This window comes from Mytilus californianus, unplaced genomic scaffold, assembly GCF_021869535.1.
Source record: "Mytilus californianus isolate M0D057914Y unplaced genomic scaffold, xbMytCali1.0.p SCAF_25, whole genome shotgun sequence".
Classification (NCBI taxonomy): Eukaryota; Metazoa; Mollusca; class Bivalvia; order Mytilida; family Mytilidae; genus Mytilus; species Mytilus californianus.
The window spans coordinates 4,580,531-4,588,734 of record NW_026262674.1 but is presented as its reverse complement, the minus strand read 5'-3'; the positions used below and the strand labels follow the sequence as shown (position 1 = coordinate 4,588,734).

Below are 8,204 nucleotides of genomic sequence, written 5' to 3'. Positions count from 1 at the left end.
TTCGAAGACTGTTATATATTGATAGTATAAAAATAAAGAAATTAAAAAAGCAGAAAATAATGAAGGGTCCGTGTGCTTGTTTTTGAGATATAAACCATTGAAAATTTGGCGGGAAATAATTTTCTGTAGATTTTTCTTAAATTTAACCGGTACCTTTTTTCTTTCAAAAACAATGAAATATAGAAAGGAGTTTAAAAGATTTTCAAATATGACAATCTAAATTATATGTAATCAAAATTGTGGAAGGAAAGGTAGGGGTGAGTGGGTAATTTTTTTTAATAGCACTGCATGAATAAAACCTAAGGATTCCGAATGCTTGGTGCGACGTCAAGCGTTCGAATTTCATCAAAACGTCACTTTCTGCGGGACGTCATGCGTATTATTTTCCGTAATAAGAACGATATTTTCTATAATTCACAATTTGATTTTATGAATTAATGTGGCTTAAATTACGCAAAAGGCAGTTAATGTATAATAGCACTATGAGAAAAATAACAATATAAGAACCTCTCGATTTCCACATAAAAGTAAAATAAAAAAATATCCCACTTTGAGCAACTTATCCGTAATTTTAAGCATGGCTTGAAATATTAACTAGTCATTCTCGTGGGGATTTATTTTCCCCTTATTTGAACTAATCACAGCATCAGATTGAATCCAATCAATTTATGCCGAAGAATATATCTACATACATGTCAAAAAATTGAAATTAATTAAAGTTGTATATGAGACAATATATTTTCGCTGCAAGATTTATTTCAACAGAATATTCGTTTTATGCGGTTTTGTCACGATTTCAGTTCTTACTATGTTCGATTGTTAATTTCAACCGAACACCCACGATAACAAGCAAGTCCGACTTGATTTATTTTCAATAGACTTTCTGCCAAGTAAAGTTTTAAAACTGCATTTCAGTCTGAAGATGAAATTAAATCTCTCCAAAAAAAAGTTGAGAATATTACGCTGCATAAAACTTTGCAGTTTAACAGTGAAAAGAAGTTATTTGATAATATGAATTTACGGTAACATTTGATTTAGATATAATATACTTTCAACAAATATGATATTTCGAGAATAATGACCACCATATGACAATAATGATAGAACCAAGAGGGTTATATCCAGTGGGCAATAAACATGTTTCTTATCATCTGATTATAAGTACTATCATGGGGATGCTAATCTTAATGAAACAGTGTGTGTTATATCCTTCTGACTGACCCAAGACACAGTAATAACATGGAAGTATTATATTGAATACTTCTATGGTTATTCTTACACTACCTATAACCGAGTACGGCAGAAAGTGATTTTCCCCCGATTATAGTACTGATTTTCCTCGATTTTGTACTGATTTTTCATGATAAATTCTACACTATAGTTCTGTTATTTAATTTAAGTAGCTTGATCTAATCAATTGGTTAAAGATCATTTATTCTGTCTGGTCAGCAGTCATTAGTAAGTGATATCCTGAGGTGGGATTGCTTTGAAGTTACATCATGACCTTCCTTGTTCTTTGTTTTGATGCTGTTGCAGCTGATTTGAGTCAAACAAAATATGTTTTAGTCTGCTTTTAGAAAACTGGGAGTATAAATTAAATTTTTTTTCATGAAATTTTTTTCAAATATAATAATCTGAAAAATGCAAGTAGAAATTTGGACAAAATATGCATTTAAATGTCTTACGTCTTTAAAGTTGTAGAACTTCCGCGATACACTATTAATCGAGGATTATGCTGTGGCCAGTGGGGGATTATGTCATATCCATATAGGCGCGTGTTTTGTTATCACAACCAGTAAACGAGGTCATTCTGTTGCGTACTTTGGTCAAAGAAAGAGAAAGATGGAGTCCCCTAGAAATGAAAATAAGCTGAATGGAATTTCGTTTTCAAGGAAGAAGAGTCCGAAGCTTACTTATGCCGGAGAGTTTTGGTAAGATATACTTTTTAATCCATAGAAAATATGAAGAGAAAAAAATTCATTGATATTTAAAATATGATTTCTGAATATGAATATGAAAAATTCGTAAGGGTTCCGCGGAACCCAGTGTCTCGCCTACTTTTACTGTTAATCGCAGGCTCAACAAAAATGTGGAAAAAATAAATAAGAATATTCCTCTCTATACTATCTTTTGATTGTAAGTAGCTTCTGTCCAAGTTTGGTAAAAATCCAGGATAATTTATGAATCTAATAAATGTTTTAAATACTTAAACTGCAGACTGTATGTAATGTTGACTGGAAGAAAAACTAAGTCCATTTATAAGTAAAATACGGAAAAAATGGAACAAAATTTTATCAAAATTTCCTTCTAGATACTAGCTTTTGATCATAAACAAGTTTCTGTCCAAGTGTGGTACAAATCCAAGATAGTTTTAGAAAGTTGTTAAAATTTTAAAAACTTTAACCACAGAGTGAATGTAATGTTAACTGGCAGAAAAACTAAGTCCATTTATAAGTAATATACGGAAAAAATGGATTTTTTTTTTTTACAAAATTTACTTCTGGATACTATCTTATGATCATAAACAAGCTTCTTTCCAAGTTTGGTAGAAATCCAGGATAGTTTAAGAAAGTTATTAAAATTTCAAAAACTTTAACCACAGAGTGAATGTAATGTTTCCTGGCAGAAAAACTAAGTCCATTTAAAGTAAAATACGGAAAAAATGGAATTTTTTTTTTACAAAATTTACTTTTGAATATAATTTTATGATCATAAACAAGCTTCTGTCCAAGTTTGGTAGAAATCCAGGATAGTTTAAGAAAGTTATTAAAATTTCAAAAACTTTAACCACAGAGTGAATATTTGTGGACGCCGCCGACGACAACGACGACGACGACGACGACGACGACGACGCCGACGGAATGTAGGATCGCTATGTCTCGCTTTTTCGACAAAAGTCGAAGGCTCGACAAAAACCGAGGTTTGCCCAAGTTCATTTAGAATACAAAAATGTTTGTCATATTTTTATGTTATGGTATATGTTAATGAATAAGAAATGGAGGTATACAGTTAATTCGGGATTGTTTTGTCTTGAGTAGCCAAACATTCCCATTTTCATTTAACATTTCTTTATTCATCTATGTGATCACTTCGGATTTTGAGATGTTGCATAATTCTAAGTTACACACATATCATAATACTCATCAAGTTGTCAATACTGGCAAATATTATTCGATTGAAATTTTCATAGTTCTATTGACGAGATTTACTTTTAGTAGAGACCAAGTGTCGAGTTAAAAAAGTGAATATCGAGTTGTCAAAAGTGAGTATCGAGTAAAACAGTGAGTATCGAGTAAAAAAAGTGAGTAATAACTCGATACTCACTTTTTGATGGGGAAATTTATTATAACTTTATTCCTTTGGCATGATTCATTTTTATCAAGGATGTATATTAGTATTTTAGTTATATATCCTTGGTTATATTGACCATCAACATGAATAATGACTAACTTAGTTCTTAGGGATAGTAATATGATACTGATAGGACCACTTGAAAAGTAAACATCTCAAACAAAACAGTAGTCAGAATAGTTCGCAAGAAACACCCAATTTAATACTTGGGAACTATATCCCACGAACAAGGGGAATTAATTGTGGTCTGAAGCCTATTAGACACCAAAATGTTGGTATTTCTAATGAAACTTTACATTTACTTAGCATGATATCTTAGTAGCATAAGTGCCAAATTTTATTACTTTCTGACCATTATTAAAACAGTTTGGAATGTTTTATATAATTGCATATGTCTGCGGAGAATGCTATTTGCAAAGTTTTAAGACCTCAGTCAATAGATATAAGAAGATTTGGTATGAGTGCCAATGAGACAACTCTCCATCCAAGTCACAATTTGTAAAAGTAAACCATTATCTAATTTAAACTAAATGAAAGTTATGGCTGCTGGATGTTATAAAGGAAATTGGGCAACATTTATATTTGTTAGGTTATTTATTTGCCTTGATCCAGTAGCCATAACTTTTATTTAGTTTAATTGTTAAAGCTTACTGCCACTTGTGTGCCAGTTTTGTGCAAACTTATATCCCTCCAGTGCTTAAATCAGAAGTGGTCAATATGATAAGTGTACAGATATAATAAGCATTATTGTGGGTAAATTAATACTGAAAAGTTTCTTTATTTCCACTGCCTATCCTTATTGGTTATGTATACATGTAAGGCTTCAAAACAACTTAAAAGTAAATTAAGACTTGACACTTTTCAATTTTAAGATATTTTGCTCTTTATATTTTTATACGTGGTTGTACGTTATAATCTCCCAGGGTAAACTCGTTTTTGGAAAACTTATTGAAAATGCACCATAAGGTACTCTCATTCACTCTGATAATGACCTATATACCCTTATTTTTGTATGCACTGTTCTAACTAATTTTTAAGCACTGTTTAAAACTGTGTATAATTTGTATTAAAACAGATGAATCACCAAAGAAAAGAAAAACTCAAAGTTCTAATAGTGGCCTGGGTGCAGTGTATTCGAATTATCAACAGTGCTCCTCAAATAAAGAAAATAAAAGAAAAAGGTGAGGTTATAAATTTGTCAAATTTCCTTTTTATAACATCAATTTATCACCGTTAACAATCAGGGGAATTACTTAAATGAGTGATATCTTAAATCACTGGTTCAGTAACATCTGAATGTTATGTAACTTTAGATATATACTAATGATCCAGAGACTAATCACGTTTGCTAAAATTATCAGAACCAACATCTGTGTTTAAAGGATGACCGGTCATGTCAGGTGATGACCTTGTACTGAATCTGGGATAATGACATGAAAATCACTTGTATAAATATATATCATAATTCTATTTTATTTCAAAGAATCATTTTAAAGAGGTTTCTTTTTTTCAAATTTACTCATAATAAGATATAATATAAACCTGTATGTTTAAAATTTTAGTAAAACTACAAAATACAAAATACAAAATTATTTTTTTATCAAGGCTTCAGACCCCAATTAAGTTGATATTTTTTGCTATTTATAAGTGATTATTTCAAAAATTCCCCTGACTGTTTAAACTTACTATTAAAAAAAAGCCCAGAAGATACAGTTTGAATATAGATATGTAAGACAAGTATCCTACAGAGACCAACTGAGGTTGATGTTAGAATCTTTATGTGTGTGTGAAGAACTTTCATATTCTTTTTAATAGGTTTCTAGTTTTTATATAACTATTTTGAAAAAAAAATCAAGCCTGTAGTTCAGTAGTTGTCGTTGGTTCACAGCTGTCATATTTGTTTTTCGTAAATTGTTTTGTTATAAATTAGGCCGTTAGTTATGTCAATTGAATAGCTTTATATTTTCATGTCGGTCCTTTAATAGCCGACTATTACGGTACTATATAGCCATACAGTATGGGTTTTTCTCATTGTTGAAGGCCGTACAGTTACCTATAATTGCCTGCATCCACTTCATTTGAACTTTGGTAAATAGTTGTCATATTTGCAATCATACCACATCTCCTTATTTTTTAAACAATCATAGACACACAAAAAGTAAAGAAATGCATGTCATGTTCTTCTTGTATATTTTATGATGGTATGATACTAAATTCCTAATCTTGATTTTCATATAATTGAGGTCTGGAACAGGCATGTCAGTAACTGCTAGTAGTCCTTTGTTAATTGCTGTATCATTGTCCTTTTGTTTAGTTTCTTCTGTTACCTATTCTAACATCGGACCTAGACTTCTTAAAAACTGAGTTTTTCTAAACTTTATCATCAAATATGTATCAAGGGTTTCCAGCATTTAAATTAGATTTAAAAATACCTTTCCAGAGCTTCTGGTAAAGCGATCCTTATCGATATACCAGTTTGTGGTAAATCATTTCAAGTAGTACAGTTAGAAATTTATTGTGATCCAACAATTAATATACACTTACATTGACTATATTTCCCCCCGGTGCAACGCGTTGCGGGGGACATAGAAATATTGGCGTTCGTCCTTCCGTCCCATCTACTAAGCGCTGTCACGTGTACAATTCATGCCAGATTTTTATGAGACTTATTTCATAGTTTTAAATTAGCAATTTCTTGAACGAATTTAAAAAGCCGTGCCTTTCATTTATTTTTAAAGAGTTATGCCCCTTAGAAATATTAATTATGGTGAAAATTGCCAAATGAATGCTCTAATGTGAACAATTCTTGCCAGAGTTTTGAAAATTTATACTATAGGTAAATATTAGCAATGTTTTGGACGAGTTCGAAAATCAATTGCCCTTGGAAATATTAATCCTATGGAAAATTGCAATGTTAGCGCTCTCATTTGTTCAATTCTTGCCAGAATTTTATGAAACTTTTATCAAAGGTTTATACCAGCAATATGTTTAAGATATCAAGTATGAATACTACATGTATTAGGTCAATATTCTTTAAAAATAAACGTCTTTTGAAATGGCACATGTGACCTCTTGAAAGAAGAAGGATCAAGAAGTCCTATATTTGGTCCTTATGTCAAATTTTTCAATATTCAATCAAAGACTTATATTCATATCTTAAAAAGGCAAATTTGAAAAGACTACATATTTTTTTTCTCGAAATTTTAGTTTAAAAAAATGAATATTTAATACATGCATTGTAGCCAGATTGCTTGTATTTATGCATTTATAGGCCTTTTTATCTGAATAATATTGTTCACATACTAAGAGTAATAAAAACTTATCAAATTATATATATGGTTCAAATTCACACTATTACAAAACATATGGTTGTCCATTCATGCTGCCAATACCTTTGTAAACACCCTGTTGAAATTAGTCAAAAATTGTTTATTCAAAATTAAGGTTTTTCTTCATAAGAGTGTATAACTTTGATGGATTGTGATGACACTGACCGAAAAATAGTAGTTTTTAATTTGGCATTTCCTCAATTTAAAAGGAAAATTAAGAATTTAAGTAAAATATTCTGCCAAAATATAAGTCCCTTATCTTGTACCATGTCCTTTGTCTGATGCTATTCAACAAATCCGGCTAACTGTTGAACATATAGCAATAGTTAAAATCATCAACTGTTTCTGGTATTTGATGTAATTAAACTAAACTTTAAAATTAAAAAAAATATATGCTTTTATGAAATAAGGTGTTTTTACAAGTAACGTAATTAAAAAAAAATGAAGCAACATGTACCGTTACTCTGAATAGAAATGCATTTACAAAGAATGGTATTATCCTCACTATCTAAATCATCTTTTTTTTCGGAAATAGATCATTAGAATAATTTGTTTTCTTTTTTAGATTTTACTTTCTATGAGTACCCACAGCATCTTCAAGCAGAACAATGGAAATTGATCAGACCAGACAGTCTGGAGAATTTACCATGGATAGAAGTAACTAAAGTGACAGCAACACATTCGATTGGTTTAATGGATATTTTGGACAGGAGTAGCAGACTGGTACATTGATTCCAAAATCTTGAACAAACAACAACTGAACACATTCTTGTCTCTTTTAAGTGGGATAATGTTAATCTTTACAAAATGCCAGCACAATTGAAATTAATATGGGATAGTTGAAAGAAGAAATTTCAAAATGATACATATTATCACAATGTTGAATTTAGACAATCTCTATTTTTGTGAAACAGTTTTTTTAAACTTTAAATACTGTGATGATCTACAAAACATTATTAAAAGATGAACATGTAAGTCTCAAGTGTGATCCAGTTTTTAACCGCTTTTCGCTTGAAAAAAAATCAAGCTTTTTTAAATTTATGAAGTGACAACAATTGTTTTTACTGGATTTACATTGAATAAATAATATTATCCAGACATTAAAATAAAAATGTTGAACTTGATTTCACTTCATTTTATTTTCATTTTTTCGCAATGTTTTTATCAATTTTTTTTACCCTTTCTAAGTGAGAAAGTCAGACTTCTTGATGCTTCTAGTTGTTACACACTACATTTAAAACATTGTCACATTTCATATGGTATATTCTGGCTTTCATTGTATTTTGTGTTTTTTGTATTTTGGTGAAATTGCAAATTGTGTTCTTACCAATGAAACTTAACAGTTAATTGTGCTTGATTTTTTGTTCTTAAACAATGAAAAACCCTTTTAATTAAAAATTAATATGTTAAGGTAAAGTTCATCCCAAAGGTTGCTTTTATTCATTTTCATAAAATTATAAATAATTAAAAAAAAATTTGGAAAGTTTGGAACTATTTGATTTGATTACCATTGAGACAGCTTTC

The 8,204-nt window shown here is 30.1% G+C and overlaps 1 long non-coding RNA gene across 1 annotated transcript; it reads left to right on the top strand.

Moving 5' to 3' along the window:
• The first annotated feature begins 4,286 nt into the window (after positions 1–4,286).
• On the top strand, positions 4,287–7,792 carry LOC127732591 (uncharacterized). The gene is made up of 2 exons (XR_007996328.1): positions 4,287–4,532; positions 7,246–7,792. It is a non-coding gene; the product is annotated as an uncharacterized LOC127732591 (long non-coding RNA).
• Positions 7,793–8,204: the final 412 nt, after the last annotated feature.